Source organism: Sinohyriopsis cumingii, chromosome 5 (assembly GCF_028554795.1).
Source record: "Sinohyriopsis cumingii isolate HCF-2022 chromosome 5, ASM2855479v2, whole genome shotgun sequence".
Classification (NCBI taxonomy): Eukaryota; Metazoa; Mollusca; class Bivalvia; order Unionida; family Unionidae; genus Sinohyriopsis; species Sinohyriopsis cumingii.
Window position 1 is genome coordinate 90,266,944 of NC_142965.1, and position 10,373 is coordinate 90,277,316.

General features: G+C 33.9%; 1 long non-coding RNA gene across 1 annotated transcript in view; it reads left to right on the forward strand.

Annotated features, from left to right (window-relative positions):
• LOC149799732 (uncharacterized) overlaps nt 1–2,161 on the forward strand; it is a 61,283-nt gene extending 59,122 nt beyond the window's left edge. Inside the window, exon 6 of the long non-coding RNA XR_016421213.1 lies at nt 589–2,161. This is a non-coding gene — a long non-coding RNA (uncharacterized LOC149799732). The remainder of the gene's footprint in view (nt 1–588) is intronic.
• Nucleotides 2,162–10,373: the final 8,212 nt, after the last annotated feature.

Here is a 10,373-nt window from a genome sequence, read left to right on the forward strand (position 1 = left end):
TGTTTTTGTAATAATATTATTATATGTTTTATATCTTATATGTGTTGTCTAATGTTGTAAAGCGCTTAGAGCTTCTAAAGATTATGCGCTATACAAAGTCCTCATTATTATTATTATTATTATTATTATACACCATCTGTGCGCTGGAAGTATTCGGTTTTTCTCATGGAAAGCATTTTGCACGTGCGACATAGGATGAACTGAACTCACTGTTTCGGTATATTATACACTATACACAAATCACACTTGGGTATCGTTGTAAACAAGAAACAAAACCCCAGAACACGCATTTAATAAATAAAGGGATTTATACAATTCCGTGACAACCTTGATTTAATACTTTGATTAAAACTATGAATTCAATTTAATATTATTTTGGTTGTGAGGTACGGGTATAGTCAGCTGGGTAGATGTATTACCTGAAAGAGTAAAATGTCAAGGTAATTCAGATATACGGGACATTCATAAACATGCATGCACACACGTAAATACACATCAGACACATACATACATACATACATACATACATACATACATTGTACTGTTTTGGTTTTAGGTTATACCTCTCTTTTCTTTTCTTTCTCTTAGATCTATGAAGAGACTGAGGCAGTCTACATGGAACTTACCATTGACACAAGAATTATCATTGGCGCAGAAATTATGATTGACAGAAATTATCTTTGATATATATATTAAGGTTGTTGACAAGAACTGATTGTATAAATATATTGTTCCTGTAGTATGCATCATCAATAATTTAACGCAGTTTACTCAGAGTCAATTTTCCTCTTACTATTGAAATGGTAGCCAAACATCGCCTAATTTTCCACTTTTACTTTCTAGTTGGAATCTGTGTTACATAACTTAACAAACTTAAAAACCTAATAATGTTTCCTACCTTTAATATTCTCAGCATGTTTCTTATGTTTTCTAATTTCATGGTGTTTGTTTTTGTAATCATATCATTATGTATGTTTTTTATCTTATATGTGTTGTCTAATGTTGTAAAGCGCTTAGAGCTTCTAAAGATTATGCGCTATACAAAGGCCTCATTATTATATAAGCAAGACCAATGGTCAAATATTTAGAAATTCCCAAATAAGTAAATTGTTAATGCCTTTCTGTTGAAAAGTATGTACAATTGAGAGAGAGAAAAAAATTGCCTTATCTCATATAGTTTGCTCGAACCGATTTAAGGGCGGAAATACTAACATCAGTGAATCAGTAAAATAGTATAATAGAGACAAACAGTGATACATAAATTATATATATAAAGGATATACAACATATCAATTTTGTTATAACATTTTATACAATCTTACATAGTGCCTTGGTATTAAGGCCATAAAGGATACAAAGTGTCTAACTTGTGAATCCATTAAGTTTCTTTTATCAGTCTATTCATGTCTCCATGCACAATATCTATTGTCATGAAAGAAAATCGAGTAAAGGGTGATTATTTGCATTAAAATGTATTGAAATATTAGAGGAGACATGAGGATCTCTATATTTTTTATATGAAAGCGATGATTGTTCATTCTCTTAGAAACTTGTTGAAGTGTTTGTCCAACATATTGCATACTGCATATATTTACATGTTATCACATCGTTGATACACAGTTAGTGTTATGACGTAGAGAAAATACTTCTTTTGTATTGGCGCTACTAAAAGAAGTACTTTCTCTTATATTTGCACATTGAGAGAACAGAAGTCTATTACATTTAGATGACGAAAAATATCTTTTTAAAAACATATATCTAAAATAGAAATTATCCTACACATATAATTGATTGTGCGCTGAACAAAGCCCGTAATCTTACTTAACATGAGGCTTTAAACACAGCAAAATGTACAATAAAGAAAAATATAATTCCTTTCGCAATGCAATATAATCCTTCATTAATGTAGGCCTTATAATTAATAAATATTGGAGTCTACTAAATGTATCAAATAAAAACAGCGTAAAACTACTTTACAAACATAAACCAACCCTTGCTTATAGAAGACCCAAGAATTAGCAAGATTTTTTAATTAGAACTAAACAGACAGAAAGTAGAAAAGATATTTTTCGTCATCTAAATGTACTTGTCTGTAACAACCTTATATATGATGTCGGAAATCTGCTATTTTTCTATAATTATATGTGTGCATGTCATGAAAAGTGTTTATATATATTCTTTTTCTAAAATAAAAGAAACAAGTGTTGTGAACATTCATTGATATTTGTAACAATTATTGTCACAGCAACGTATCAAGACGATGGTAAAATTAAGGGAGATAAATAAAAAAAATTATTTATGTTGTGCACATAGGCAATTGACTGTGGAAAAGCATGCAGAAAAGCATGGCGAGATAGCCGATAAGCGCATTAATGTGACGTTAAATGTGCTGATCATGATAGTACTTCCCAATTAACAACTAGTAATGTATGTATGTATGTATGTATGTATGTATGTATGTATGTCAAAAGGTTATTACTTTTTATACATTTAGACGTAGATAATAGATAGAATCATCTCAGTCTTATCTGATATCATAAATGATTGCCAATTGTGACCACATACATACACACACACACACACACACACACACACACACACACACACACACACATATACATACATACATACATGCATACATACATATATATGCACACACACATACATACATACATACATACATACATACATACATACATACATACATGCATGCATGCATGCATGCATACATACATACATACATACATACGCCATACAATTTGCTCCTAACGATATATTGAAGTAAATGTTAACATTAATGAGACGGATAGCCAACTGAACTACCTCCCTTCACTTGCCTTCCTTGTGCGGTTTAAGTGTGGTATCGTTCCTGAAGGAGATGACCATCCATTACATTTGAAGTGTATGTAACTCCAAGCCAAAGATAAATCTTTTAATCTGTGTAGTACAATGTCAGAACGTGTGATCAAATGCTGAAGGGAGAAACAGAATCAACGAACGATACATTAAACAAATAAATATCAAGCTGAGCATAGTAAAAGCTTATCTTACGAGATAAATATGTCAGGTAACTGGGTTTCCGTCATTTCTATATCATATAACTACTTGCAGTGTATTCTAAAAGAAAAATTGTACTTTATGTTAAGAAATGGTGGGGACAACATTTTGGGATTGGTTGCGTTATTTTGATATTAAAAAATGTATCTCACCTGACATGGAATGGGAAGGTATCAAGCCTTGAAAACCTAAATGACAAATCAAAACACAGCTCATTTTGGTATCAAACTGCCACAAAGTTGCGAGCTAGGATGGAAGGTTTAACCAACCCTCAGAAAATGTATAATACGCACATGCACGCCGGTGCGCACGGGGAAGGTTGGCTTGAACAGCCTGCAACGTCTCAACGTGAACTGCGAGGCATTTTCTCATCATAACTTCCAAAACTGAATTTATGCATATAGCCGCACCTTATCGGCGTATCTCTGGCCTGAACAAACGCGTCGATAGCTATTAATTTTTCGAAAGATTTCTGTTTTGATGCTATCATATTCCTCCATTTAAGCAATAAAAGACCAACAAAACACAACGCGTTCAATGAACGTTTCTCTCCTTTCTTTTAATTTTCTTGAATTTTCAGCAGTTCATTTGTGTGAGCTCGACATGCATAAGATGAATAGTTTTTCATTGGGACAAAAGTCAAAAATTGTCTGCAGGGGCCTTTGAAACAAAATTTGCGATGGTATTCAGCTTTGTCTCAGCAATTATCCGTATTTCAAAAGGCTTTCTTACCCTCAGTATCCCCAACCTATGGTGACAGCACACCGTAGAATTAAGCTGCAAATACGAGGATGATCGCAATCTGTGTGCCATCAACCGGAACAAAAAAATCCCCTATGCCTATGTCGCCTGTGCTGATAGACACATCATGTATGCTGCTGCTGACGCCGAAAAACGCGTTAACACCGCGCTTATACCGTTTGAACAGACAGCTACGTTCCTTGAGAATGCTATGCATGTTACCATAGAACCCTTCTTCCCCAGCATAAAGTGTTTCCCCCCCCCCCAAGAGTTTTTTGTGTCTCTTTGTAGGTTGTTAAGTCTTTAACCACTCTAGACCAGGTGAGAAAGATTTCTTCATAGCAAAAGAGCCACTTCCATCCTGCAAACATTCTGCCAACCTGACAAAAACCTTTGCCAACCTAACAAGTTTGTCCCCAATGCTTATTTAACTGGTACTTTTATCGATACTTTTGTCAACTAAATGGTAGTTCATGAACTTTCTTCTGTGACTCGTGTGAAATAAATGCTAAACAAAAGATCTTAATAAAATCGAGTTTGAGTTAATCTAATGGAATGTGCAAGCTAAGTATTTCTTTTTTAAAAAAATATTTATTTCTTAAAATATTTTTTAATTACTCTATCAGTGATAATACTGGTCGTCGTGATAGCACAAATCATCTCAGTTTTTTAATTTCAATCGCATCATTTTTCGTTTCAACGCCTGTCACGAATAGATTATGCTATTAGCTATGCCTTTGCTAGTAACTTATTTCCCAGATGCGTTATTACCAACCACGTAACTAAAAGTGGGAGTGAGGGATGAACTGCCTTGTCGAACTGTAGTGATATAAGCCATCTCAAGGTAATAGTTAATACTATATGCCATAGAGTTGTCTAACACAAGGAATTTTGAGTTTTCTTGATAAGAAGATTAAAAATAAGAGTATATATATATATATATATATATATATATATATATATATATATATATATATATATATATATATATATATATATATTGGACCTTCCAAATAATTAGTATTAGGCAACCTTTCTTTTCGCTTCAAGCTTTTCAAATTAATTAATTACGCTGGAAAATAATAATTCATCTAACAAATCGTTCCTCGTCTGTGGCTTTGTCTTTATTTCATAATTCATTCAATGTATCCCTTGGACAGCAAAATACGTACGTGGAATATAGCACACAACCTTAGAACTTCTTATCAATGTCTGAAAAATATTAGGCTTAAATCGAAAATACTATTCAGAGATTTGTTTTTCAAAAAATAAAAATAAAGTAAGCACCATGTACAAAGATTGACAAGTGCTGATTGACAGCTGTACCGTATTTGTGAATTATTTGTTTCAAAACAATATTGTTCTTCAGATTTCTTTGAAAGCATAGTTATAATAATTTTGGAGTGAATAATGGTTGAAAGTTGTATCATATTTGAGGAACTTAGATTTGCAAGCATACTAAAAAGAATGACTTAAACATAGAAAGAAAACGTGCTGAAAATATTGCAGAGGGACAGTTCATTTGGACTATGTTTTAAAAAAATAAAAAATATCCCTGACTAGCGTATGAATTTTCTGAGCAGATTCTTAAATTGCCTGAACTATAAATTTCGACGTGCCAAAATGCTCAGTTTTGTTGAAATTATTTATGCTATTTGCTAAGTTCAAGTTCATAATTATATATATTTTTTTAATATCTGCATTTCGCCTTAGAGGCATGGTCATGTGAACGTTTGTTGCTAGACAAACAAGCCAAGTCAGACCAGAGTTAATTTACTGTTGCTTGAGCCGTATCTTTTACAACCGTTATAAAATAAACCCTTGATAATGATCATAGTCCAAAAACTAACAGCGCCGATTTCGGACTTAAAATTCATGCAGGACATTGTTTTTGATCCAAATTTATACAAGTTGGGTTCAAATTTCTTTCTTTTTGTTTCTTCTTTTGTGTTCCAGGGTTATGGTAGCACACTCCTTAAAGTGCCACACTTTTGCCTTTGAACCTAAGTTCGGAGAGGGCATCTGTAATATTTGTCATGAAGATTCCACAGATATTTCAAGATAGCATTTTAGATAAAGTTCCTACAATTTGTTGAGGTTATATGTTCTACAGTTTATGGGCTAATAATGTTGTACGGATTTAGATCCTCTGATTTAGTCATGCAAAGCTGTTAGTAGTGAACAACTGAACTTTTTGAAGTTTGAATTTAAACGAAGGTCATATAGAAATCCATTACCAAAGACTTTTCCGATACCGCAGAAACATTATAATATGCCAAGCTTAATATAAATCAATAAGCATGAGCCTACATTAATGTGTTTAAAAGCTTAAAAACTATTATAGTTTAAACACTTAATTAATCTTGTCAGTTTGACAATGCTTGGTTACAAATCTGTTATGAGATGCGACTATGGTTTACTCAGATACCCAGTTCAGTCAGTATGAATTTGATGGCTGTTTTTAACTTGTTGTGTTCTCGATCAATTTGGTTTGATGTACTGATTGTACAGAGTATATCTGACACTTAGTGATTTTATAGAGTTTATCTGACACTAACTGATTATACAGAGTTTATCTGACACATGGTTTGATTTTCTGATTTTACAGAGTTTATCTGACACATGGTTTGATGTACTGATTATACAGAGGTTATCTGACACATGGTTTGATGTACTGATTTTACAGAGCTTATCTGACACATGGTTTGATTTTCTGATATACAGAGTTTATCTGATACGTGGTTTGATGTACTGATTATACAGAGGTTATCTGACACGTGGTTTGATGTATTGATTATACAGAATTTATCTGACACGTGGTTTCATTTTCTGATTATACAGAGTTTATCTGACACGTGGTTTGATGTACTGATTATACAGAGTTTATCTGATACGTGGTTTGATTTTCCGATTATACAGAATGTATCTGACACATGGTTTGATGTACTGATTTTACAGAATTTATCGGACATTTAGTTGATGTACTGATTTTACAGAGTTTATCTGACACGTGGTTTGATTTACTGATTTTACAGAGTTTATCTGACACTTACTGATTATACAGAGTTTATCTGACACATGGTTTGATTTTCTGATTTTACAGAGTTTATCTGTCACGTGTCTTGATGTACTGATTTTACAGAGTTTATCTGACACGTGGTTTGATGTACTGATTATACAGAGTTTATCTGACACTTGGCTTGATGTACTGATTATACAGAGTTTATCGGACACGCGGTTTGATTTTCTGATTATACAGAATTTAACTGACACGTGGTTTGATGTACTGATTTTACAGAGTTTATCTGACACGTTTTTTTGATGTACTGATTATACAGAGTTTATCTGACACGTGGTTTGATTTTCTGATTATACAGAGTGTATCTGACACATGGTTTGATGTACTGATTTTACAGAATTTATCGGACATTTAGTTGATGTACTGATTTTCCAGAGTTTATCTGACACGTGGTTTGATTTACTGATTTTACAGAGTTTATCGGACATTTAGTTGATGTACCGATTTTACAGAGTTTATCGGACATTTAGTTGATGTACTTATTTGTACAAAGTTTAGTGAAGATCTTATGATGAATGTAATAGTGTATGTGTATTGAAGGAACAGTTTTAGAGAATATATCATTAATAAGGAGAATTCATCAGAATCGGAATGATTTCATAGTGAATGAAATATTGCCAATTCAAGGATATATGAAACATTTTAGAGTAAGTTATAATGTACATTTATCATATTTTGAATAATAAAATCGGGATGCAGAATTTGTAGTGTTATTCTTAAATAAACAAGAGTCAAAACGAGAAATGGAATATCGCATTTGATATTAGACATTCAGATAAAGTAATTATTTATTTTCTTTACTTGCTCACTGTGATGATCCGAGTCAATTAAAAACATTATGCAAGCTTGTGTACAAATTCAGTTTTACACAAAGCTAGAACACTAGATACTTATAACTTTTGTCATTTTGAGAAAGAGTCGATGGAACAATTAGTATTTGTATTAAGGAGTGAAACATTTATGGATTAAGTTTTAAAAAGTGGCTGCAAAATAATTTTAGCTGCAAATGTACCATTCTATTATGCTAGTTCTTCGATAGGAAGGTGTGCTGGTATTGTCTGGTTTGGCAAAATTAATTTTCCCTATTTTGATAACTGCTAAAGAAAGTGTTCTTTAGACTAATTCAGGCTGGGTTTTTATCAAAAGGATCAGTCGTTTTAGTTAGCTGTGTGCTTAGATCATGTCCAATTTACATAGGTATAATATGCAAAGAAATACAGCCACAGTACATGAAAGTAAAATACAGGTATACTAACATTCTCTCCAATGTGCATGTTACAAATATAAACAATTTCAGCTCACACCCTCGGATGCGGGAGGTCGTGTGTTCGATCCCCGGCCAAGTCGTACCAGAGACTTAAAAAATGGTACTAACAGCTGCCTCTCTTGGCGTGCAGCATTAAGAGGTTAATGTTATGACTGGTAGGCCTGGTGTCAGGATAATGTGACTGGGTTGGACATCATGCTACATGTCTGCGGCATGATGTCCCAGTGCTAGACATCACTATAAACTGCCACATTGCAGACATCGTAGCGATATGACTGAAAAATTGTTAAAGCTACGTTAAAAATCATCAAATCAAATCACATTCACCTCACACCCACCACTCTCTCAGAAGTTCATAATATCTGTAGAGCGCCCGCATGCTCATGTTTACTTTTTCCAATACTTTTCCTGCTCAATATAGTTCAGATTTCACGATCAATCAGAGCCGTTTCCGTATCAGAAAATTGTATAGGCTGTAGATGGTTATGCTGGTAGCAAAATTCCTCAGATTCAAGCCTAGACCATATTACACATTCCAAAACCATTCCGTCAGAAGTAGTATCATGCCAGTTGGCTGAATTTTCTTTGGGTTTCCCTGCTGTGACATTCTCAGGTCTGTTCAATATTTTTTATAGCATAGCTGATGTTCACTTGTACTGACCTAATCACTTGATACTGAATCAGCCTCCCTTGACTTTGTGATCTCTGGGATCGTCTTTGTTGTCCTAAAATGGCTAATGGAGACTTTTGTGAAGTTGTTTAATGCCGGGAACAATTGTTATTACCTACGTTGTCCAAGTCTCCCAAATTCATTATGCCTGACGGGCTGATCACGTGGCTGGAACAGGCATTTGAGTTTGAACGTGTGCCCCAAGAAAATGGTATCTTGTTTTTTCCAAGTCATCACCAAACAACATGTGCTCTATTTTGTCAAAGGTTGTGCATATGAGTGCATACTTCCTTCCCGGCCTCAGATCATCCATTCCCTAATGGTTGAGTTCAGTATGGGCTAAAGCAAAAGCCACAATGCATACGTTCATTTTCATACAAGGCGGAATGTTAATCATAACTTGGTAAACCACTACATTTTTCATGGCATTTGTATGTTCTGCTACAGTGTTACGACTCTAAGGTTTTAAATTAAGTAACATAACAAAGCGAAACCAACAAGTTTAGTAAAATTCAACAAATAATATTGTTTCCGAGAGAACACAAGGTGAAAATTTAAAAGGAACTTACTGTATTATTAATTAAATCCCAAATCATCCTAAAGGTTCTATCTCAAGTCCAAAATAATAGATTGTTCCGAATGAATTCCAGTATTGAATGTGACGATGAATAATTCCGATGTATACAACCCTATGTAAATAAAATCTAAGACACAATAAGATAATCAGGGTACCGGCCATTCTCCTATTAATTTCATAAACAAGTTCGCTTTTAGACAGTCTAAATTTCCATTTTAAATAAAGAACCTTGAACTAAACACCAGTAAACAACCAATTTATAACATACAAACAAGCAGGTACACCTTCTCTAGAACCTTCCAAGGTCAAAATACCATACAAACATGTTTGCAACAAATATTTACATTATCTTAATGTAGAGACCAGCAATAATGACCTAAAATTAGCTGTGTCATATGTTGCTTACAAATGCTCAGTGGCTTAAACAATACTCTAGAATCATGGATAAAAGTTAAACACACTGTATATATAGACATAACAACAGCTATCATTCCTTTTGTCACAAATGTTACAAGAATTTGCAGTTTTGTATTTCTTGTCCAGCGGCAACCGATATTTCTGTATTTATTCTTGGAGGAATGAAACTGGGACGGTTCTCAGTAGTGGGGATATCATCCAGAAATACATTCAACTTAGAGTCCGAAGGTGGTGCCCGCACTATAGAAATCCTTCTCAAATGGATCAGTTTCTCTAGCTTCCTTATCTCTAGCTTAATTATCAAGCTCTGTTTTAGAATTGTTATGTGTCTGCTGTCCAAGTGATGGCGTTAACCAGTCTGTCCAACTTATCTTGATTGTCATTTCCTCTGCATCCGAAATGTGTGGCAACTGGCTTTTGTCTGCCGCATCTCCTTTATCACTGGGCGCGTATATCTTTATTTGACTCAGGGTCAATGGCCCAGGCTCGTTTTAGCTCAACCACGGGCTACGCGAACGCTTAGTCGTTTTTGCAAGACTTGACCTTTCTATGGGTTTTAATATAG